Below are 25,874 nucleotides of genomic sequence, written 5' to 3'. Positions count from 1 at the left end.
GACAACTTGCGCGTCTCCGTATCATGAATCAACAGACGACCGACAGCCACCGTTATAACCTTCGACGACGCTTCGTGGAATACCAGCCCGGTGAACGTGTTTGGGTGTGGACGCCGATACGCCGACGTGGACTAAGTGAAAAGCTTCTGCGACGGTACTTCGGACCGTTTAGGGTGGTTCGACGTCTCGGCCCACTTGATTACGAGGTTGTTCCCTTCGGCAGCACGAACTCTCAACGACGCCGATCACGACCTGAAGTCGTCCATGTCGCGCGCCTCAAGCCGTTTAATGCGCGTTAACAAACTGAACCAGTGTTTTTTTTGTATTATTGTTGTATCATAATTTATTCATTGTACTTTCTTGCATTATTCTTGTACTTTCATCTTTAGTTAAAGCATCGGGACGATGCCTTTTTTCAGAGGGGGGCAGTGCCACGTTCCATTTCCCAAGTTTTTGTTATCGTCCCAAAACACCACATGATTCTCAGCGCAAACCGCGCCTGCAGTTTTCGAGAAGGTTCCGGACTGTAGTAGATCATTTCGATAAGATCACGCCCACTGTGCGAACGGTACAGATTGTTCTGGAACCTACGCCACCGCCAGCGATAACGCTAGAACATTCGACGGCAAGAGTATAAATGCCGACGCGCTTCGCCGCTTGTCAGTTGTTGATCGAAGGCCGACGCTCCGTTCGCCGCTATCAGTCCGAGACTGCTATCTGTGCGAGACTGCTGCTGTAATTGGACTTTCCGTTTACCGGGCACAGGTTCGCCTAAATAAACAGTTAAATCCCAACACGAAGTCTCCTGTCTTCGGCCACGTCACGACCCCGTGACAATATCGAAAGATCATATTCTATATGAAAGTAAACAAACTTTGAGAAGCAAGAGCTTCCTAGTGTCTTTGGCAGGCTTTGGTGTTAAGGGACCCGGAGGAGATGCCACAGATGTTAGCAAAGCGAACTGCCTAAACAAGCTTGCATATGTTGGGCTGTAGCCAGAATAGATGGAACGTTTTTATAGCTGAAGCGTTCTTCGGAGCTAAAGGCTCTTAGGGCTTTATCGACTACCAGCTTACTGGGTCTGGTCCAAGGCAACCACTAAGCTTTTCAAGGCCTTCTCAGAGAGTTTCATTTCTAATGACCGATGTGGTATTGTGTTGGTCTGTATTGAATTCAGCTCACTGGGACACGAAGGGCAGTCGTACATGATGATATATGGTGTTTTTTGGCGCAAGGGCCATTTGATGGCCAAAGAGCGCCAGTTCATGAGACAGGAATGTGGACAATGATTGTGATTAGCGGCTGTATAAGGACCATAAAATTCCTCGCAGTAAAGCGGGTAAAAACATACAAATAATAAAATCATGACCATGCAATGAAAGGTGTGTGTGGTGCGAATAGATGGCAAAAGTTGATGATAATAAAAACGATGGTGGACATGTATGGCATTAGCACAAGTGCTTCACTCGTTCATACCCTTGCGTCCAAGGGCCGTGAGGCAAGTGCTTTATTGTGTAGCCACCGCAGCGAAAACCTCTCTGGAGAGGTCGTGCTACGGTATGCCCGGGTATATGACATGAAAGCTATGAATTTCTTTTAAAAACTCTAACAATGATTTGTGACTAAAAAGCGGTTCCCTACCGACGAACATTGCAGGGTGTAAAGGTATATGTTGTCGATAGGGTGATGGAAAGCGCTGTTTTCTTAGAGTGTCCAATTGTTTGCACTGAATTAAAATGTGAAGAACTGTTAGTGCTTCACCACATCTGTCACACAATGGTGGATCGCCACCGGAGAAAAGATATGATTGTGTCGTGTATGTGTGTCCTACCCTGAGCCTCGTTAATGTTACCTCTGTGTGACGTGATTTTGATACTGGTGGCCAATGGCCAAGGTGTGGCTTAATAACGTGTAGTTTGTTTTGTGTGTGTGTATCCCACTTGCTCTGCCAGTAGTCCCGGAGCTTTCGTTTGAGAGACGGCTAAAGATCAAGGGCCGGGATTGATATGGGTGTAATGGCGGTGCTTTCGTGAACGGATGCAGCAAGCTGATCCGCCATCATGTTGCCTTGAATATCACGGTGCTCTGGCACCCAGCACACAACAACATGTCGGTTGAGTGTGTAGAGTGTGCATAAAATGGAGTAAAGTGAAACGAGGACAGGGTTTTTTTTTGTTTTTTAAGACTGTGCAGAGCCGTTACCACACTGAGGGAGCCTGTATAAATTACTGCTTTTTGTATTTGTAATTATTTGATGTGTTTAGCTGCCACAAGCATCGCGTAAGCTTCCGCTGTGAAGAAACTTGTGCCTGGATGTAGAGGGCCAGCATCCGAAAAGGAAGGGCCAACAGCAGCGTAGGACACAGAGGAGTTAGACTTAGAGGCATCTGTAAAGAACTCAGGACGTGTGTATTTGTGTTGAAGTTCCAAGAAGTATGTTCGAATATGGGCAATAGGCGCATGTTTAGTAACTTCTAGGAAAGATACATCGCAATCTATAGTCTGCCACTGCCACGGTGGCAGGTATGCTACAGGAGCCATTAAATTGTGTTCGAGTGACACTCCAGTGTCCTCAGCGGGACCCTTCAGGCGAACTGAGAAGGGCTGCCTCATTGAAGGCATGTTTTGAAAAAGAATGGAGCTCGACAAATCATTAATAGTAGAGTATGAAGGGTGCCTCTTGTCTGCTTTCACCTTAAGGAAATATACAAAGGACATGTAAGTTCTTTGCAGATGAAGCGACCACTAATTTGACTCAACGTAAAGGCTTTCTACGGGGCTGGTGCGAAAAGCACCCGTAGAAAGGTGGATGCCTGAATGGTGCACGGGATCCAGCATTTTCAAAGCATTTTGAGTCGCAGACTGATAAACAATGGCCCCATAATCTAAGCGGGTGCGAATGAGGCTTCTATACAGGTTCATGAGGCATTTCCTGTCACTACTCCACGTAGTACGTGACAACACTTTTATAACATTCATGGCTTTTAAACATTTTGTTTTTAAATACTTTATGTGTGGTACGAAAGTCAACTTGTTGTCCAAGATTAAGCCTAGGAATTTACGCTCCGCATTCACAGACAGACGTTGGCCGTTCAGCTCAATGTCGGGTTCTGAGTGCATGCCTCTCTTTCGGGAGAACAAGACACACGTGCTTTTTCCTTGGTTCAGCCGGAATCCGTTTTCCTCTGCCCATTTGGAGACCTTGTTTAAACCTAACTGAACCTGCGCTCACAGATTGCTAGGTTGCATGACTTAAAGCCAAGCTGGACGTCATCGACATATGTGGAATAGAACGTGTTGCGGGGGATGGACAGGTGCAAGGAATTCATTTTAACAATACAAAGTGTACAACTAAGTACACCACCTTGGGGTACTCCCGTTTCTTGCACAAATGTTTGCGAGAGAATACTGCCCACACGGACACGGAATTTCCTATTGGACAAGTAACTCTCGATTATGGAAAGCATTCTACCGCGCACACCCAGGTGAGACAAGTCTCTTAATATGCCAAAACGCCATGTTGTGTTGTAGGCCTTCTCGATATCGAGAAACACTGAGAGGAAGTATTGTTTGTGGATGAAAGCGTCTCGGATCTGTGCCTCCATACGCACCAAATGATCGGTGGTGGATCTACCATCTCGAAACCCACACTGAAATTGGTCGAGCAGATTGTGTGTTTCAATGAAATGTAAAAGTCGGTGGTTTATCATTTTTTCAAAAAGTTTACAAAGGCAGCTGGTTAGTGCAATGGGCCTATAACTTGAAACTGAGGAAGGGTTCTTGCCCTGTTTCAAAATAGGGATAACAATAGCCTCTTTCCAGGAAGCAGGGATGGTGCCTCAAAGCCAGATAGCATTGTATAGAGAGAGTAAAGTTTTTCGCGTTTTGAGCGGCAGGTTTTTCAACATTTCATATGTGACACGATCGTAGCCTGGAGCGGAATTACTGCAAGAGTTTAGTGATGTTTGTAGCTCAGCTAAGTTGAAAGGTGTGTTGTATGCCTCGTAATTTGTGCACTTGAATTCTAGTTTCTGCTTTTCTATCTTTGCTTTGTACCTTTGGAAAGCTTCAGTGTAGTGTGACGAACTAGACACCTGCTCGTAGTGTGCACCGAGGAAGTTCGCTTGATCTTCCAGGCTGTCACCCTGTGCGTTTACGAGTGGGAGTGAGTGTACTTGTCTTCCTGCTACCCTACGAACCATGTTCCAGACTTTGGCCTCTTGTGTATATGAATTTATCCCCAATAAAAACTTGTTCCAGCTTTCTTTTCTGGCCTGCCGATGCGTTCTCCTGCCTCGAGATTTTATTTTCTTAAAGCTCTCAAGGTTTTCCGCTGTCGGCGAGTTCCGTAGCAACCTCCATGCCCTGTTCTGTTTCTTTCGCGCATTCTGACACTCAGTGTTCCACCACGGAACGTGTCGTTTGCCAGGCAGTCCAGATGTTTGTGGAATGCACTTGGTTGCTGCGTCAGTAAGAAAAGCCGTGAAGTACTGCACAGCTTCATTTATGCCTAATCCGCATATGTCAGTCCAATTTAAGTGAGTAAGCTTTTGAAATTGTCCCCAGTCAGCTTTGTTTACCAGCCATTTGGGAACATGTGGAGGACATTCATTTATTATTGGTGTACTCAAAAATAGAGGGAAATGGTCACTTCCGTATGGATTATTTATGACTTTCCACTGAAGTAATTGTTCAAGTGAAGGAGATGCGATACTGAGGTCTATGGAAGAGTAAGTTTTGTTGGCAAGGTTATAGTATGTTGCCTCTTTCCTATTCAACAGACAAGCACCCGATAAAATGAGGAATTGTTCAATGAGACGACCTCGTGCATCACAGCGAGAGTCACCCCACAGACTATTATGTGCGTTCAGGTCCCCAAGGACCAGATAAGGTTCAGGTAGTTCGTCTATTAAAGACTGGAATTGAAGTTTTTCAAGACGGTGGTGCGGAGGTATGTACAAAGAGCAGACTGTGACAAGTTTGTTTAGAATGACTGCTCGGACAGCCACCGCCTCGAGGGAAGTTTGAAGGGGTAATTGCGTACATGCTATACCTTGAGTAACTATAACCGCTACCCCACCGGATGGTGGCATTGCATCATCTCTATCCTTTCGGAAGATTACGTAGTTATGTAAAAAGTTTGTGTTTGCTCGTTTCAAGTGTGTCTCTTGTACACACAGCACTCTAGGATTGTGTTCATGGAGGAGTTCTTGTAAGTCATCGAGGTTTCCAAGAAGGCCTCGGATGTTCCACTGTAATATTTCTGTCTGCATATTTAAACAAGAGAGATGCTGCTGTGTGTACAAAGAGTATCCTGTGTTGGAGTGAGCTTGTTAATTCAGGTGGCAGGACGGTCGTCCGGCCCCGTTATTGGTTTTTTTGTTTTTCTTGGCGTGCTCCAAGGAGGCGCACCGCTCTTTCGGTACCAAGGGTACCGTTGTATCTATTGCCTCCTCAGAGGCACTGGATGCCCGCACATGCGAGCGGGTGGTTTGGATTTTAGGCCTCGCCTGGTGAAGTGAGGCCTTGAGACCAAAGGACCCTGGAGCCTCCGGCCTCGATTTGCTTGGAGGCGGAGTAGACTGAACTACTGCCGCCTTGGAGGCAGGCGCCACAGCCGATGGCTCGCTCTGCGCTGGCCGAAGGGGTGGCGAGAGCTGGTGCGGCGTTGCCCCCTGACGCGCCGCATCAGCATATGTTGTGCCGTAAAATGGCGACACTCTTCGTCTTGCCTCTTTGAATGTGATGTTTTCTTTGACTTTAAGAGTGATTATTTCTTTTTCTTTCTTCCAGTTAGGACACGAACGCGAATACGAGGCGTGTTCCCCGTCACAATTCACGCAGTGAGGCGTAGTAACACAGTTATCAAATAAGTGGCCGCGGCTACCACATCTTGCACAAGTTTCCTGACCCCGGCAGTTCTGCGAGCCATGACCAAATCGTTGACATTTATAACACCGTCTTGGATTTGGAATCTAGGGACGGACAGAGAGTTTGATATAGCCTGTGTCTATAGATGAAAGCAGTGTGCTAGATGCGAAAGTGAGTATTAAATGTTTGGTAGATATTTCTTTGTTGTCGCGTCTGATGACGATTCGTTTCACACCCGTGACATTTTGCTCTTTCCACCTTTCAAACAGTTCCTGTTCAGACATTTCAAGAAGGTCTGCTTCTGAAACAACTCCGCGTGTGGTGTTCATTGATCTGTGAGGTGAAACGAATACTGGGATATCACCAAATGCTACGAGACTACCAAGTTTTTTATAGTGATGTTTTTCAGGCAGCTCAAGGAAAAGGTCTCCGCTAGCCATCTTTCTAACCTTGTACCCTGGGCCAAAGACATCAGTCAGATATTTCACAACAAGAAATGGAGATATGGCTCTGGCTTGTTTTGTTGAATTTTCGCTGTGCACAACATGTAATTTTGGAAAGCATTGTCTGGGTTGGTTGAAAATTGATATATCATCGGTGCGTCCCCTCTTAGGCGGAAGACGATCTAGGAGACGGGGAAATGCAGGTGTTCCCATAGTAGTGTACTTTTTTTCGGCAGCAATGGCGACCACCCACCATGGAGTCCAACCAGGGGACACTGAAGCACTTAATAGCATAAGGCTGCAGACGCCAGCCGTACATTGCCACTATAACCAAATATAACTACTCAAGATTGAGTAATTACACAAGGTTAACCCTTGCCGCCAGGAAAATTGGAAGTAAACAGAAGAGAGTAGAAGACAGGACAGATAGATAGTGAGAGATGAAGACGAAGATGTAGGCAGAGAGAAATAGGAAAAGGCGACTGCCGATTTCCCCTGGGTGGGTCAGCCCAGGGGTGCCGTCTACGTGAAGCTGGGGCCAAAGGGGTGTGTTGCCTCTGCCGGGGGGCCTTAAAGGTCCAATCACCCAGCGTCGGCTCAACCCCCAGGATCCCCTTTTCCCCGGACACGGCAGAGCCGCGCACGGCTAGGCGTGGGAGGGAGTGAAAACTCCCCCGTTAGCTCGGGTCCGTGGTGTCGCTACACACCAAACGCCTACTTGCGCAGGCGCCCCTGCGGGGGCAGTCGTACATAATATGTGTAAATGTTGGCACCACTAAGCTCTAAGGGCACTGGTCTCAGTAAACTGTGGAGCGTAGCAGTGAGTGTGTCAGTAAATTTGGGTCAATGCGTGATCCCAATATCTGGGCTTTGGGGATGTCAGCTCGATTGAATAGTTGCTTACAGATTCATCCAACGGCACTTCTTCCACCCAGTATGTATTCGCATAAGGGGCAGCCTCCATGTCGATTTCTTGGTACAGCAATGTGTGGAGAGCACCAAAACATGACGTGTTCTTCTCTATATGACAGTTAACGATTTTGGTAGCAAGTCAATCACAAATGTCTCCACATAATTCAAGAAAAGTTTAAGTCGTTCAATATTAACACAAAGGAAAATACGCACCTTATTGAACTTGGAACATTCATCTCTATGCCTGCAAAAAAAAACAATGTAGTGCTTTACTAAGTTTGGCTTCACTGCCATGCGCGCGCGCTGCGAAAAAGCACGTGGTGAATTCAAATATAAGTGGACCGAAATGGCATTTACGTAGAGCCCAAGTGATTAGACTCCTGTGCAGCGGGTGATGCTACAGAAAGATTAGTGTTCAGTCAGAAGGAATAAACGCTTGGCCATTGTCGTCGGCAGGATTTTCTCTTTTGGGTGCAAACCATTGTTCAATGGTGACTTGAAAAGAGCGAGAGCGCTAGTCTAGCTTAGGGGAGGGCAAGTGCTGTTGGTGTTTGAGGGGGGCAAGAGCCCCTTTTCCACTTCTCTGCTGACATCCACGCGCTTGCATATTTTTTTTAAATCTGTCCACGGCACTGCAAAATTTACTCTATTTGTATTAACCACAGATGCAGTTGTGAATACGCTATACATCCAGAGTTGGGCAGCGTGTGTCAGCTGCATACGTCCAAATCAGTCTGGCGGTTGAAAGGCTAAAAATAAAGAGAGAATTTAAACTACTACTATTTGAATCGGCAAGGTGTTGCTGCTATGGCGCAAATTGATTGCAGCTTTGAAACCTTAAGCGAAAAGAATGTTGGACACGACACGGTTGTTGAACGACGATTCTCATCAGTTGTCGTGAGTCGTGATTGTAATACGAGCGTAATACAAAATGCGCGCTTAACGCGGGCGTCGCACGGCCACTCTCGATCGCTATCCAGCTCGATTCAGTTGAAGACTACAAAGCTTTAGCTGGTTAACTCACCCAGTTAACGCATGACCCGAACGCGATGAAAATATTCCATCCCTGGCTCTATAACGATCAAGAGTGAAAAATAATTTAGTATGTGTAAATGGGAAAAATAGTGCAAAGGAAGCCGAAGCTAATGTGTGGCTTTCGATAAATACACATATGTACCACTGGTTCAATGATCTGATACTGCACGTTTTTTCATTATTACTTATGAACAACGTAAACATAAAATCAAGGCTTCCAGGCGTGACCAGAGCAACTGAGTTTGTCTCGTACCTCCATAAAAATACAAAGAAAAGAAAGCAAAAAAAGTAGAGCAACGCTATCTGCGCAAGCGCTGCTCCTACGTTGGTGGTGAGTGGCTTTCCCGCAAGACATTTTAACCCAAGGTGGCGTACCTTGGCGCAACTCTGCTACCGCCCGCATGGCGCGCCGTATGGGGAGAGGTTGACACTTTTTTAATGACCCCGCAGGAGCACTGCGCGCTTTCGGGATGTCATCCGCTCATGGCTCTCGCCTGCTTGTACACTGTGTTGTGCCGTGGTGCTGCAGATCGTCCGTTGTGTTACTACGACAACAACTGCGACGGCGTGGTTGCTGATGTTTTCTTTCCAATACGATGTGAGGAACATGCTTTATATTGTGTTCTGTGCTTTGTCTTTTCGAGCTAACGAAATGTCCTCGCGAAAGCGTGAGAAGCGCGATAGCACGTGTTTCGTACCGGGCTTTAACAACGGATACCGCTCGTGCAAGACAAAGTTCTCCCTTTTTCGTGCACCGAAAGAGCCAGAGAGACTGCAGCATTGGGCGCGAAACAAAAAGCATGGTGACAAGACGCTGGGCGATGCGTGTGTTGTTTGAGACAGGCATTTCGAACCTTCGTTCATCGAGTGCACCTTCAAAATAGTCATTCAGGTCAAAGGGAAAGAGATTCCGAGGGACGTACCTCTCCTTGCCAAGGAGGCTGTGCCGACTGTTTTTCCGGACGCTCCGAAATACTTGTCCAAGCCTTTGCCTCAGAAGAGAAAAGAGCGCTACTTATGCGAGCTGGCTCCTCGGTACCGACCACCAGCAGCAAAAAGGCAGCGTCGTGATGCGGACGTGGTTTCATGTGATCATGTGGATCTAGGAGAACGACAAGCCGGTCACTCTATGTTTTTAGAATGAGCTGAGCTTCAAGTAGCACCTCCTTAGACCAAAGTTCACTTTAGTGAATCAAGAGACAGTATTACGTTTGCTGAGTGCCACAAATGCAACGATGAATCGTTGGACAATATTCATGTGGGTCGATATGTGGTGCTGGACTTTAGTAGCGCTGAAGATGGTCTAGCAAGAGCGTTTCTTTATATCCGCGGGAAAAAGTTCCAGGAACAAAAGGTGCAGTCTGTAATAGAAGTTCAAGAACTACTGAAAAATGTCGCAAATTACAATTTGTGCACGGGTGGTGGACTGAAGCCGCAGAGCAAATCATTTGCTACTTTTAATGGACATTATTTTGCTGCAAACTGTGCTGTTGTTTCTGAATCAATGTGCATAGCCAGTAAATATCTGCAAAAATTAACTCAGAACATGATGTCCTGCAGGAAAAAGAAAGCAAGCTCAACTTCCGATAAAAAGATACTTACTGCTAAGACACGTGCCGTGTGGCTGATAAAGAAAAATACGGCAAAGCTGCTAAAAGAATTGGAACAAACGAAAACAGACATACAACTGTCAATGACAGAATTCGAGAAGAGAATCAGGGGCCTTCCCTGTAAGCAACAGCTTACTGTTCGAACTTGCTTTGAAGTTGCAGAGCGAAGGTCCACAAAAGGAATGCAGTATGCTGATGAATGGTTGATAGAATGCACCTTAATGCGAATGAGAAGTCAGAGGCTATATGCACACATAATACGACACAATATACTCACTCTGCTGGGGCGGACATGCCTGAAAAAACGCATAATGAACTTCAGGACTTGATTTGGGTCCAACCCAAACATCTTCAGCGCCCTCGCTGAGAAGACAAAACACCTGGATAGTTATTTTTGTCATGGAGACATTGTGTTCGACGAAATGAAGCTACCTGAGCATCTAGATGTAAAATCAACTGGTAAGTTTCTTTCAGGCACTTGTCCATTAATGTTACAGGGGCGTGCTTCACTGGCTTAATTTAATGCATCCCTTTCAGGTGAGCTGGAGGGCTTTGTTGATCTGGCACAATTCACATTTGAATCTCAGAAGGAGCAATTGTCTGATCACGGCATGGTGGTCTTATTTCAGCCTTTTCAGGGTAAAATATGACTGTTTTTTTTTCGCGTATCAAATATTGCTTAAGAGAAATGAAGTAATTTCTGGGGTCTTTACTTAGAGAAATGGACTCAAGTGCTCTGAGTGTTTGCATTGCGACGCAACGTCAAAGCCAATACATTGGCGAAAATCATCACGGAAGCCACCATCCTCTGTGAAAAAGCTGGCCTACTTGTTGACTATGTGACCTGCGATGGAGGCTGCTGGAACAGGTCAATATTGAAGCTGTTTGGCATAAGAGGTAACATCTGAACTAAATTACAAGTTTGTTCTCGTAATATACAACATTTCCTTCTATTTTGTGTGCATTTACTGACAGGTGCAGCTACAAGCACACGATGCAAAGCTCTACATCCAGTTGACACAACTCGTCATTTGCACTTTATGTCAGACTTCCCCCATCTTGTCAAGAATGTCAGAAACGCATTTGTGTTAAAAGGGTTCAACACTCCCGAAGGACGTGTGCTTGTAGGCCCCATTGAGGAAGCCTGGAATATGGACAGCAAGAGTGTTTCACTTAAAGTGATGCCAAAGATAACCAGCGGTCACATTCGTTCCAACTCTTTCGAAAGAAATGAGGGTTGCCCTTGCCTTTCAGATATTTGGTGATGAGATAATAGAGGGTCCTTTTCTGTATCGCTCTCACTTGCAAAGAACTTATAATTTTGTGGAGCCAACAGATATTTTTGTTGAAAAATGAACGAACTCATAAAAGTAATGACTGCTCGAATACCAAAAGCAGGTTTGTCCCTGCTGTCACCAAACTACATGTTCTTGTAGGAGTTTCTGCAATACCTGACAAAATGGGAAGAACATGCAAAGACCACAGTTGGTTGCTTCATGAGTGCAACTACTGCGGAAGGTCTCCGAGTGACCATTGAAAGCACATACAGCTTATTCTCGTACCTTAAGAACATCGGTTTCAAGTACACACTCACAGCAAATTTGAGTCAGGAACGACTTGAGAATCTGTTTGGGATTGTCAGATAGTCTGCGGGAACCAATGACCATGCAACTGCAGCACACGTTTAATGATATTACAACAAAACCTTACAACAAAACCTCCTTAATCAGGAAATCGTGCCCCAGAAGTTCTTACTGCTCTGGCTTCACTTCCTGGGGTACAGACAGAAAGCAAGATTCCTGTACTAGATAATTTGATTGACGGAGGAATGTTTGGTGATGCTAAAAGTGCACTGGAAGGTTTAGCTTTGCGCAATATCAGTGGGTCGGACCAAGTATCTTCTGTGACAGCAAAAATCCGTGAAATGCTTATTTATTATTTGACAGAATACACAGTAAGAAAGATCCTAAGGAAGACTTCCTGTATTGATTGTAAATTGTTGCTCTCCGTGGAAAAGCGTGATGCTGTGGAAAATGGTGCTTCTGAATTTACATCAAATTTCGGCAATGGAGGTTTGATGTACCCGTCAGGCACTCTTAAGTATATATTAACTGTCCTTGAGAAAAGCTTCATGACATTTTTAGCGTAAATAAGCTACACGAGCAAAGCATTCTTGACTTTGCTGATTTCATTGCGCAGGTAAAGTTGCCTGCGCTAGCCAGCACAGAGCATGCACAGCAAATTACTTGACAAACAGTAAAGTTTTACATTCTTCTACGGCTGGGCTTTTTTGTGAAGGCCTAGAGAACAGCAAAAAAAAATGGCAGCATATCCACAGAGTGAATGATGGAGAGTGGGGCGAAGCATCCGTCCGTTCGTTCATTCTTGCTTCCGTCCGTGCATGCGTGCGTCTGTGTGGCCGCCTGGGCGTCCATCCGCCCGTCCGTCTGTTCGTGCGTCCGCACGTCCATCTGTGGGCCCGTCCCTGCATTCATCCATGCATCCGCTCCTGCGTCCGTCTATGCGTTCATCCGTCCGTGCAGCCATCCGTGCGTCCGTCCATGCATCTGTCTGTGTGTCCATTCGTCCACCTATTCAGCACTCCAAGTACCACCATCTCGCATCTTTTCATCATATATTTCTTATATAGAAGCACCACCATTTAGCGTTCATTTCAAGGACTGAACGAGAGGAGGCACACGCACACTTTTCATTTCATTTAATTTCATTTCTTCAACCTTAAAGGCCCGAAGGCATTACATAAGGGGGTGTTGTACATCCAGGTTGTAAGTACCTAAGCAATAGAACAATATGAGGGTACACACTGATTACAATGAATAAGCAAATAAAGAATACAAGCGGAGATAACACGCATAACAAGACGTAAAAAATATAATAGGCGATAAATAAATTCTGGGAGAACAGTAAAACAACTATAAACGCAATAGTTAATGTGCTGTTAGGACATCGTATTTGGATTTGGAAAAGAATTCTTGTGGCTTGCGCTTCGTGTCTACTTCCCTCCTTTAACCACCTCGAGTTCATGGTATATACTAGTTCACTGTATTCATGGCACTGCGGCCCAACGCTCGCTAAACCTTTCTAAAACCAATGAGGTTACGCCCAGCGAGTGTAACATAGCAAACCTTTTTTGTCAAATAGTGCCCAATGTACATGCCAATAGCTGCTAAGGGGGAATGAGAGACAGGAGAATTCGGCTTTTAGTTAACGCGCACGCTGCGAACTTTTTATTGTTCAACAACGCACAGAAGAAATCTCTCACCGGCACCACCTTGGAGGTCAAAATGTAAGACTGGTTACACACTACAACTACGACTACGAGGGACGAACGAATGCCACTATAAGGAGCTTCGTCCCTAAAAAGAGCAGCTGAAACATTTGAAAATGAGAAGATGCAAATAATTTTTACCTGTGATATTTTTCATGTTTATTTGCTTTCATAGCCACTTTTGTTCCCGCGTTTTAGCTTGTTTTGATGCTCATGCCATTATTCTTTGAAAAAAAAAGTGAACTGGCTCTTTCACTGTCAGTTGGTACCGTGCCACCTGAGAAACAACCTACACACAGTTGCATGCATTCCTTACATAAATGAGCCTCGGCAAAGCAAGCCTTAGCGATCGAAAACGTGTGAGAACGTGTTAATCGAACCGGTTACTATTTGCCATGGGCTCCATTGCGCTGCAGGAAAAAAAATGGTCAAGCTGAACGCATGCCCGCGCTTCGGCGACACGCAGCTGGTCGGTAGAGCGCCGCTCCCCAGCATGATGACTGCTCGAAGAGCTACCACCGGCGTCATTCGATAAGCGTGCTCTCTCTCCTCGGCGGAAGGCAGAGTAGCCAATATGCTAGGGACCCTACTGATATGAACAGCCATTTCTGGCTGTTGCATATGGCGCAGCAATTAGCAGGTCAGAGTACAACTCCAAATAAAAGAGATATCTGCTTACCTGTCGTGGCAAGGCAGCGCGTTGCAGCCTGCGACGTCTGTATATCGAGCCGTCGTATGTTGAAATCGCTACGGGCACTGGTTCGTGTACCACGTTGGCGACACGAAAGCTGCACGACTCACCCGGACAAAGCACGGAGAAACGTATGCAAGTACTTCCAGAGAACACCCACCAGGCCTCAACGACCGGCGAAGCGGCATTCCGAAAAGCTCAACTGCGCCGTAACGACGCTACCACAGAACACTAGGCTACCACCGAAAATCCCTAGATCAAACAATCGCCAAAGAACAGGGAGGAAGGAAGGGTAGGAGAGGGCATGTCCAGACGGCGCGCGGCGTAAAAAGTGTGGCGGAAAGGACATAATGTTGGCCATATTCACTGGGCACAATGGCAGCGTCGTTATGGTTACGTGTTGCGCAGTGGAGCTCGTCTAGCAGCCAGTGGACGTGGGTGAGGCTGGCACGTGTGCCTCCGTAGGTCTCGTCCTGAGCAGTGGCGGACAATATCCTTGCCCTGCACCGCGTTATTGGTTACGCAGTGTTCTCCTCATTGTTACTGTACCCTTAGCAACGTTTTCAAATCCCTTTTTTCATCACGCGGTTTCAACAGTGCGCAGAACGAGTGCATATCCATGTGTCGTGCAGCGGATGACGCGGATGAAGCAGTCAGTGTTCAGCGAAATTGCGTTGGGCACCATGACAAAGCTGAACGACGACGAACGCCATGCAAGTCAGTGACGGTTGAGCAGTGCTCCTGCTTGTGACAACGGACGACTCTGTTGAGCCCAGCCAGACGTCATGAGGACCATGCGCACATAAGTAGTTTCGTGTTGTGTGTGTACAGTAACAACTTGCATGTGCGTATTAAAACCCCTTTTTTGTTCCATGTCGGCTCGCCGCCCTGAGCCTAGCTGGCTCAGCGCGCGTCCGGCTCCTTGCCTAAGCCTGGTGCAGCGTCTCACGCTACTCACATCGTCGTGCCCAGCCGCCCACCGGAATGGAGTGCGTCGTAGAAGGTCATACCATCTCTGAAGAGGAGTGGTCCGACGATTCCTGGCAATCGCCCGGCTATCGTGCCCAGGAACGACGCCGACGGGAACTTCAAAACCAAGGCAAGCCCGCTCTTCAACCGTGTACGTCGGAGAATGCCCGCGCCGCTGTGCCGGAACGCCAACCCCAGGTCAAGTCACGTCCGCCTCGGTTACGTCGGCGGGCACCACTCCCCCGATTGCCGCAAGACTCCATTCATATAGTAGGACGTCCAAGAACGCCCATCGACTTGACGAAAGTGCCGCCGTGGCAATTGCACGACGCCCTGCTCAAGGCAGCTTCACTGCCAGATCAGCCACCAGCAAGTCGGGATCGCCTTCGGACGCACCCCACCAATAATACCTTTACCTTGAGCGTGATCGACTCGCAACGCGCCCAAGCCTACCTTCGAGTGAAGTCGATTACCATCGGCGCTGCTACTATCGAGCTCCATGTCTACGCCCCCCCTCCAGACGACGCCATACGAGGCATCATGTTCCATGCATACGATGACTTCTCAGACGAAGAGATTTTGGCAGACCTACAAGCCAGCAACCCCACCATTCCTATCGTGAGTGGAAGACGCTTGGGCCAAACTAGGCACGTCGTGGTTGCACTAATGACGCCAAACCTTCCAAAGTGGATATTCTACCACGGAACCGACATCAGGCTGTACCCGTTCTACAACAGGGTGGAATCGTGTTTTAACTGCCGCAAGGTTGGTCACCGCACGGATGTTTGCCCGATGCCACGTAAGCAGCGGTGCCGCCGTTGCGGAGAGGAACACCCCACACCAGGACAGGGCGAAACACCCGCATGCACGCCACGCTGCATCGTCTGCAATGGTGCACACAACACCGGCAGCTCAAACTGCAAGTATCGCTTTATCAAGAAGGCGCCACCCACCCCGCAATCGAAGCAAGAAGCGCAAGAACCTTCGTCGAACATCCATCGCAACCCATCTCACAGTGGCTCCTCCAGCAGACGCTCACCATCATCTCGAGACCATTCTGCATCTTTCCCACCACTCGGGAACAGCAGCAACCAGCAGCAGCGCCGAGAGAGCAGGTCCCCATCCCACACCCGGCGCTCAGGGTCTCGTTCAGCTAAACGACGTGGCAGCAGGTGTCGATCCCACAGCAGGCGCCCGAGGTCACGCTCAGCCCAACGACGAGACAGCAGGCCCTCATCTCACTCAAGGTCCAAATCAGCCAGGCGCAGCCCATCGGTGTCTCGTTCATCCAGTCGAGGTCCCGGAGAAGCGTCCAAGTCGGTGGCCTGGCAGCGGGGCGCCCCGGCATCACTACTATTTTCCGATTCACAGGTGAGGGAGTTGGCAAAGGAGAATTCTGCCCTTAAGGCTCAAATCTCGGCCCAGCAGTCCCAGATAGCTAAATTGACTAGCTACATCCAGTCTCTAGAAGCCAAAATAGATAGAGCACTCAGTATCGACAAACAAACTACACCCACATCATCCGAAACACAAGACGCACATCCGAACCCCCTGGCACCAAACCCGGCGTTATCGCCAGTTCCTCAACTTCAGAACGCTAATAAACGCAAGGCAGCTACACCCACAGCTTCACTCCACGCAGACGCCGACATCACTACAAAAGTAACGACGGCAGTCACGGCAGCCATCTCAACGCTGAAATCCGATCTGAACGCTGAAATAGAAACGCGCTTTAATGCGATCCACCAAACCATCCGGGAAACAACCACCTCATTCGCCGTGTTAAAGAGCTCGACCGAAGCTGCACTGGCCGACTTCAGTGTGCAGTTGGCCATCCACCGCACACCATCCAATAGCCGGCAAACACCGGCCCCTACGCCAATAACATAGTCATGGCGGCTCTCCACACGCTCACCGTCTGGCAGTGGAACTGCAGGAGCTTCCGCAATAAGAAGGGCCATCTGCAGCAACATATCCAGCATATTCAAAACCATGCACCAAATGGGGAATGTTCGCCGGACATCATAGTTTTACAAGAAACGAACACTGCCGCTCAACTGCCCGGATACGCATCATATAATCAGAAAATAGACATATCCGCGAGCGCACAATGCCACACTGCCATCTTAGTACACAAGAATGTCACAGCCATTCAACATGAAATTGAGGGTACGAGTATTCATCACACACTGGTGGAAATTATACCAAAAAGACGAGGAGACAAGCCACTCTTCATTTTAAATATATACAGCCCTCCAAGAGATACAGCTGCGGATCTACCTTACATCTTTCGGAAAGCAACAAATCTGGCGAAGGATGCAAAGCTGCTCGTACTAGGCGATTTTAACGCAAAACATCCCGAATGGGGATACCCGAAATCCAACCCCAAGGGTCGCCGATTATGGAGCATCATACACGACCTAGGTTTCAGTATCCTCAATGATCCGGAGCAATCGACGCGAATCGGGAACAGCGTATGTCGAGATACTACCCCAGACCTCTCCCTTTGCAAAAACACGGAGGGTGCCCGTTGGCAAAACACAGGTCACACCGTAGGAAGTGACCATTTCATTCTAGCGGTAACCATTGAGTTAACCACAAGCAATGTAAAAAAACGAGCCACAGCTCGCATTACAGACTGGGATAAATTCCGCCAACTGCGCAAAGAAACGGCACCCGATTCGGTATTGGACTTGAACGAATGGATACTTTCTTTGAGTCGAGATGTGGACGCTACAACATACCAAGCAGACGTAACTCCGGAACAGCCATCAACAGATTCACGCCTTCTACATATGTGGGAGGCGCATGAAAGCCTCATGCGTAGGTGGCGGCGCCAACGTCACAACACAAGGCTCCGCCGCCGCATCTCGAGGCTCGAACGTGAATTAGAAGCCCACACCGCTGTGCTAACACGCCAACAGTGGGGCCAACTTTGCGGCAGCCTCAATGGCCAGATGGGCTGCAAGAAAACGTGGCATCTTCTGCGACACCTGCTGGACCCTGGTAGCTCCAAGTCGGCCGCACGCAAACAGCTCGCGCGAATTGTCCATCAATACCCGGGCACCAACGAAGAGCTGCTGGAGGAGCTCATCACCCGCTACATCAACACATCTCAGAAACAGAACAGCACAGAGCAGTTGCCTGAATACACTGGAACAGCCAACGAACAGTTGGACGCCGACATTTCGGAAAGTGAGGTTTGCATAGCGCTACATAAACTGCGTACAACATCGGCACCCGGTCCTGACGGGGTGACAAATAAGACGCTGCGCAACCTCGATCCAAAGTCGGTAGGGGCCATTACTGAATATATGAATGAGTGCTGGAGGTCCGGCCATTTGCCATCAGAATGGAAACACGCAAGGGTCGCGTTTATACCGAAACCGGGCAAGAAACTCGACCTGGAGAATCTTCGTCCAATCTCGTTGACCTCCTGCCTGGGCAAACTAATGGAGCATGTTGTCCTCTGTCGCTTGCAAAATTTCGCGGAAGAGCACCGCCTACTTCCCCCCACAATGCTGGGCTTCAGGGCCCATCTATCCACTCAGGATGCGCTCATCCAGTTGCATCACGATCTCCTACGACCTGAGAGTGGCACTAGTACCAAGGCTTTGCTCGGTCTGGACCTTCACAAAGCATTTGACAACGTGAAGCATAGTGCCATTTTAGGCAGTCTGTCCGAACTACGATCCGGGGAACGCATATTTAACTACGTCCGTGCTTTCTTATCTAATCGAACGGTTGAACTCTCAGTGGGTGACCTTCGTTCTAAGCTCATCACACTCGGTGATCGCGGCACCCCGCAGGGAGCTGTTTTGTCCCCTTTCCTTTTCAACCTCGCTATGAGGTCACTACCTCCCAAACTTGACACGATACCCGGCCTGCGATACACCCTCTACGCAGATGACATCACGCTCTGGACGACGGTGGGATCCGATGGTCAAATCGAGGAGACTCTTCAAAGAGCAACCGACGTAGTCGTTCAGCACGTGTCAGAAGCGGGTTTGGAGTGTTCCCAGAGCAAATCGGAGCTACTATTACTGCGACCTCCAGATCGCCGCAAAATTAAGACTCCACTTCCTAGTATTAACGTGTATGTCAATGACACGCCAATTAAGCAGGTGGCCCACATGAGAGTACTCGGACTCATTGTGCAAACAAACCACCACAACAACATTACGCTAGACCGTCTCACCGTAACCGTGAACCAGACGGCCCATCTTATATCTCGAGTGAGCGCTCGCAATCGAGGCATGAAGGAGAAAGAACTGCTACAGATAATTCAAGCCTTCGTTTTGTCGCGCTTCACGTACGCCCTCCCTTATTTGCACCTCCTTCAATCTGAGCGAGCCCAACTAAATCGGCTCTTACGCAAAGCGTATAAGGTGGCATTGGGTCTCCCCCGAAACACATCGACAGAGCACCTCCTCAGTCTTGGGCTGCATAACACCTTAGAAGAACTTCTTGAAGCGCATCTTACGGCGCAAATTCACCGATTACAGGGAAGCAGGACGGGGCGTTGGATCCTTGCTAACATTGACCATGTGGTATCTCCTACGGGTAACGATCCGGCTGTCATCCCCCCCAACATCAGAAAGAAATTCCTCATAAAACCACTGCCAAAGAACATGTTGGCCAGCCATCACGACGGTAGAAGGAAAGCGAGGGCCAAATTCTTGCAAAAAACGTACGCGTCCAACCCAACCGTTGCGTACGTTGACGCCGCCCAATACCGAGAGTTTACTAAAGCATATGCAATAAGCGTAATCACTCTCCCCGGCAACAACGCCAATTCACCTCAAATTAAAGCGGCTGCTTCTGTCCGTGTGCTTAATACGACAGAAGCTGAGGAAGCGGCGATAGCGCTAGCAGCAGCATCCGGATTCACCACTATACTCAGTGACTCAAAGGCTGCTATATCCAACTTCGCACGTGGCATTGTGGCCCCCACAACTCTGCGTTTACTATTGCCCAGTCTCCTTACAGATGCTGAGGAAGACGCACTATCCTCCATTGCGCTGGTATGGGTGCCGGCTCACGCGGGGAACCCAGGGAACGAGGCGGCCCACCTATATGCTCGAGGATTCGTCAGCCGAGCGGTGGTACCCGCCTCTGATTTGGAAAACCCTGGTGAAGCCTTGACATCCTACCATGACATCACACAATATTACCGTCTTTCGAGGCAGACAAAACCACCCCCGCACCATAAGCTAACTAAGCGCCAGGAGGTTATCTGGCGCCGCTTGCAAACACATTCATTTCCGTGCCCATACATTTATGCACGTATATACCCCGACTCGATTGATCCGCATTGCTCGCATTGTGGCTCAATAGCCACACTTAATCACATTCTCTGGGCCTGCAGGGAAGATCCCCCCTCTCTCGATCTCCTAGCCGCTCCCTCGCCAGAGGGGTGGGAGGCAGTTCTGACCTCCACCAGCCTGGCCGTTCAGCTCCAGGCCGTACAAAGGGCAGAGGAGGTGGCCATCAGGTTCAGCCTGGCGGGTCACCTACCTCCTTAAGTCTGACGACAATAAAGTTGTGTTCTCTCTCTGTTCCATGTCATCTCAACGTAGCAGCAACCGCGTTCAAGTGTCACTTGCACCGTGCTCAAAGTTACCACGGTCGCAGGATGCTGACGCCGGTCAGTTTCACGCGAAACACGGACACAGTGGCCGGACGCTGCGTCGGCCGCGTGGCGAAATGCAACCGTAGAAGGTGCACGACCGACCATGTTGTCTGTGCAGTTGCTGAATTAATGACCTGAAAACACTCACCGTTGTCAGTGCATCTAGCACGCGTGCGTTCTCCTGTAGTTGCTTCGTTGTCGGCGAGCCGTTACAACCTGTTATTACTCGGACGAAATGATTTCGCCGAAGGTGTCCCGTTGGCTCAGAGTGATGAGCCCCGTTCCATTAGTTTCGGATCGTCGCGACACACGCGTTGCGCAGTTCACGTGCTTCTCGAGCAGGAGAGAGAGTCGCGCCTTCTGCTTTACATTCGGATGTAAAGAAGAGAGGAGAATTCGCCCAGTCAATATGGTCGACTTTCGGCTTCATCGTGGCTTCACAACGAGTGACGTCAGGGCCTCTCCCACCTTTCCTTCCGCCGTGCCAAAGAATCTCTTTAGGGCGCTAAGTACGGACCATAGAGTCAATACAGAGTCAGTATATTAAATCTGCGGTACGGACGAATACTAGTTGGCGCATGCGCAGAGCGAAAACACTCGTTGGCAACATTGTGGGCATTGCCTAGGTTTGAAGCTCTCATGCTGACACCTCTCTTTCTAGCCACCATACATAGAGGTGTGCGCCGAGGCGATTTCGACCGGTGGCGGCGTAAGGGTCGTCCAGAGTCGGCGGTGGCGGCGTTGTCGTCGCATGCAGGTTATTTCATCGGCACCGGCGCGCGGCCAACTTTCGTCTGCGGTGCGGAAACCGAAACTAAAAACTCAAAAAGCTCTTCTGCCACAAGTTACTGAATTAGTTGAAAAACAGGGATCTTCATCGAAATGGCATAAATTACACTACACAGATGTGTCGACATTACGATTAATGCAAAGTATTTTGTAAGATAGTTTTATTTCGCTGTCATAAAAAATAACGCGTATTTCAATCGATGACCATGTTCTACAGTGAATGTGCAGCACATTGCTTGTTTTTTTTTTAATTTAGGATGCAGCAGTTTGTTCCTGTTGTTGGCTGCGTCGTACTTCATGAAACTTTTCATTGAGCAATGAGCAATAGGTGACGCACGTCACTCAGTTCGCTTTTTCCGGATCGGATCTTACTTTTACATTGTACACTGCACAAAAAAAGAAGCACCTCTGCTTCGAGTTTTGTTATTGCGATTGCATGAAACCACTTTTTTTAGTATCTGTCATGCCTTGAATGTAACTTTCCTTAAACGAATCAAAATACCTTTTTTTCACAATGTGAGAATCTTTTGTGTAGCGGTATAGGATGCGGAAGAAAACAAATCTGCGCATTTATTCAACTAGTCCTCAGCGCGGTGTTCAATAAATGAAGTGGGCGTGGGCCAGGCAGGTGGTGCAAAAAAGACACTTGACCCCTTCAAGCTGCAACAGAACTTGCTACCCACTCTAGCGACACCAACACGACCTGCTCCCTCAGCCGTGATGCACGTTGAAAGAAGGATTTGCATTTCCCCAAGACAAAAACCTGTCGATGCTCATGTGCACATGAGAGCAAATGATATATTTGCTCAGATACACAGCCCATACTGGTCCCGAGCTGGACGCCCGTTGACCACGCTTGCAGAGAACCTTGACTCCCCAGCCTTTGTGTTTGGTCAGGGGAGGGGGACACCCCTTTCGAGAGGGCCCCATTAAAATTTCTCTAAAAAACGTCACAAATAAGGATGCTTGATAAGTATGTATAAAACATTCAACTTTTCAATGCTTTTTTTTTTTGTAGCGTGTACACGTGCTCAATACCCATCAGTTGTGTGAGAACATTGAAATAGCAACTGCCTCTCTCGACTGGTTGCGGAAAAGAGTCAATGGAAGAATGCAATTACGAGTGCTGGGTATCTATGTTCGTTTGTATATTTGATTTCTAGGCATGATTTAAATTCTTATATAAACGAAAATAAAACCTGAAACATATTTAAAAAAGACTGATATTGCAAGATGTGTGTTGCAAGACGTGATTTTTGTAGACTTACGCCTCTGCAAGGCACATTTGGTGTCACGAATTCGCAAGTGTCCCCACTTTTTCCCACGACACCACCCAATTTCTCCCCGCCCTCCCTAATAAAAAGGCACCAAAGTAATTCTCCGTAGGCCTCCGTGATTGCCTACTGGCATGCGGTGGGCCATTTCAGTGGCTAGGACCAACAGTGCCGATTTCGACATGCTTTATGGAAGGTGCTGAAGGATCAAGAAAAGGCCGATTGTTGTAAATTTCTTAGAGTTCAGTGATAGTTTTTTGTGTGAATATCGTGTATAATTGAACCTCAGTTGTGTATAATGCTCCAATAAAAAAAATTTTCATCCTGTCTCACTGCAATGTCGGAAGCCATCACATGTGCAGGCATCATTATGCTTCTATATACCATTTCTAAGGTCAGTGCATTTGTAGAAATAATTCTCGTTAATTGAATATTTTGAGTATAATCCTTGATTGGGTTAGTATGTGTAAAATATAAATTTGAGATTAAAAATTCTCATTGTGGGTTGGTGCATGAAAGACACATTGATTAAAACTGACGGTTCTGGAGTTACGGCAGAGGTAACATTCGTTATGTTTTTTTTTTCGGTTACGGTAACGGTAATGCGTTACCTTTTTTATGTGTTACGTGGAGCCATGAAACGTTCCCTTTTTTATTAGAGTAACAAGTGAAGTATTTGGTTACCTTTTACTGTAACCGATATAACACTAAATAGACTTACAGGAGTGATGTCGGCCCACACCGCCAGTTGTTGTTGCGGTCTATAGGCTGGCTGTAAACATTACATGGATATATTGCTTTCAGCCAGCACGTGAAAGGGAAGGGTTGCTCGACCATTGAGGATTTTGACCTTTGAGGAATACACAACAGACTCTTAATGATATGCATATCATCCCACTGAATCGTGCACTTCGTTTCGCCAAAATTTACAGTCAACGTGAGTGCTGTCGTCACGCCGTATGTTTTAGGTAGAAACTCAGCCTACTCAAGATACCTAAAGACGTCGATCCACCTTGCAACGCGTGGCTACCCACTGACGGTTCTGCATGAAAATGGCATATACAGTGAAACATGTTGCATCTGCTGAAATTTTATCGCAACATTATTATACTGCCACACTCGCTTGTATTTTTATGTCACTGTATTGCGCAAAGTCACCGCCGTAGTGGTTCAGTAGCTAAGGTACTCGGCTGCTGACCCGCAGGTCGCGGGATCAAACCCCGCCTGCGGCGATTTTATTTTCGGTAGAGGCGCAAATGCTGTAGGCCCATGTGCTGAGATTTGGGTGCATGTTAAAGAAAACCAGGTTGTCAAAATTTTTGGAGTCCTCCACCACGGCATCTCTCATAATCATGTGGTTTTGAAACGTTAAACACCACATGTTAATCAATTGTCTTGCTCAAAGCACGCTTGGCTGTCTGCGAAAATTCTACATTATTTCAGAATCTTCTGATAAGCTTGAGACACCTACAATATGGAGGATTTCGACGCCACGTGTATAAATGGCAACGTACCTTCGCGAAGATCATAGTACCGACGACCAATGCTCTAATTACCACTATCTGTGTAAAGCACGAATTTCTAATACTTTGCACTTTCCTAGGCGCATGTTCGCTCAATAAAAAGTGTCGTCTTGAGCAACCCACGTACCATCTTCTTTGACGTCGCAACCACGTGGCAATAGCGCAAGTGAAATGAGAACGCTGAAATGATTGATACAAAACAGAGTGATGGGGCGTAAGTGCACGCCCAAGTTTTATGTGAGATGCGTATGCCACAAGCTATTTTTTCTGTAGAACCAATATGATGCGGATTTGTTAAAATAATATGAACTTGAATGTCAAGATAGGGAAAACACGAACTTGGAAAGAGACAGTGGAGACGAAAAGTGATAGGTATCGACGTAAAGTTGGATCGGTCATTCCACGCAAAATGTCCAAGGCGCCTTGGCGACTATCTCAGGTGTCTTCAAAGAATGTCGGGCTGCTTTACTCCATTGAAAGCAGTCTATTGAGAAAATGTTTTGCGGAAAAAAATATTTTTGGTCGCCTATATGTGACCGAAATTCCGGCTATAGGCTGGGTCCTATATCGAGCCCTAAGATAAAAGCACATTTACTGAGCGAGTCTATGTGGGCTCCATTTATTTTGCCAACCTATTGTTCCGAATATTTGAAACTTCTCGGGATGGCGTGCTTTGTTGTATTGACGTTCCGGCTTGTAAAGCCGAAAATTTTTATTTTTCAAACTATAAGACTCTTCATATCTCCCCCCTCCTTTGAACTCGTTCTAGGGTTGGTTTAAGGATGTGGAAATGCAATGAACATCACTAAATGACTGATGAGGTAAAATATTAACATTAAAACCATAGTAAACGTGACTTAAAAGCTAATTCTACAAAAAAACAATGTAACCTGAACTAATAATGTCACGACACATCTAAAACCTCATGCAATGTATATTGCATACCTGCAAGGTGTCGTTATTCGAGCACTTTTGCAGTGAAGTTTGGTCACGGAGTTAATCTCGTTCATGGTGGGGCTATTTTTAGATTTAACGTTTGAATATCTAACGAAGCATTAGGAAATTTTTTCCGTGAAACCCGTATTTTTTTTTTTTTGGTGATGAAATTGAGGATTGTATGCATTGTGCTGGCACGAACTTTAATGTAGGTGATGTGTTTATAGAGCACACCGTTTAGTGACTGTGGTGAAATAGAAACAGCAATTTATGTTAATTCATGCTACAAAACTCACGTGACCTGCTCCCAGAGAACAGAAGAATGCATAACGAAGTGCATTGCTAACGAAAGCAATTATTAAACATTTCTCAGTCTTTTAATACTGTTTCTGTAGTCCAATGTGCAAACGTTCGTATTAAACGACCATGACGGTACGAAGGCATGGAATAGGGTTCTGCAGCATGTTGTGACGCAAGTGCCACTCCAGGTCACCTTTATTACGTGACATCGGAATCCACACTAAGCTTGATTTATGATTAGGTACCTAATAAACGGAGAATAAGTGCTAAGCTCCAGATTCATTATTAATGCGGCTTCAAAGACGAGAAAGCGGCACGATTCGCGAGCAATCGAGCACCCGTTCTCTCTATATATTGCGTTGAACTACTTGTGCCCTCAGATACCGCTTCAGTTTTTTCTTGAATAATTGTGGCGATTTGAAAAGTTGTGAGCGTCAAACAAGACGTTAACAATAACGAGAGAGACAGGACGGGTGCTTGAGAACGTAGTGGGGAAGCATTATTTTGCGCTCAAAATTTACCGCCAGCAATGCGCCCTCTGGCTGGATTTGAAGTTCTGTTAAAATGTAGCGACGGCACAAACCTCGGGCTTTTGTCATG

At 47.2% G+C, this 25,874-nt stretch overlaps 1 pseudogene; it reads left to right on the top strand.

Annotated features, from left to right (window-relative positions):
- The first annotated feature begins 8,913 nt into the window (after positions 1-8,913).
- Positions 8,914-10,779, top strand: LOC142765161 (uncharacterized; annotated as a pseudogene).
- The last annotated feature ends 15,095 nt before the right edge of the window (positions 10,780-25,874 follow it).

This window comes from Rhipicephalus microplus, chromosome 6, assembly GCF_043290135.1.
Source record: "Rhipicephalus microplus isolate Deutch F79 chromosome 6, USDA_Rmic, whole genome shotgun sequence".
Taxonomy (NCBI): Eukaryota; Metazoa; Arthropoda; class Arachnida; order Ixodida; family Ixodidae; genus Rhipicephalus; species Rhipicephalus microplus.
This window is presented reverse-complemented; position numbering and strand designations above follow the sequence as displayed.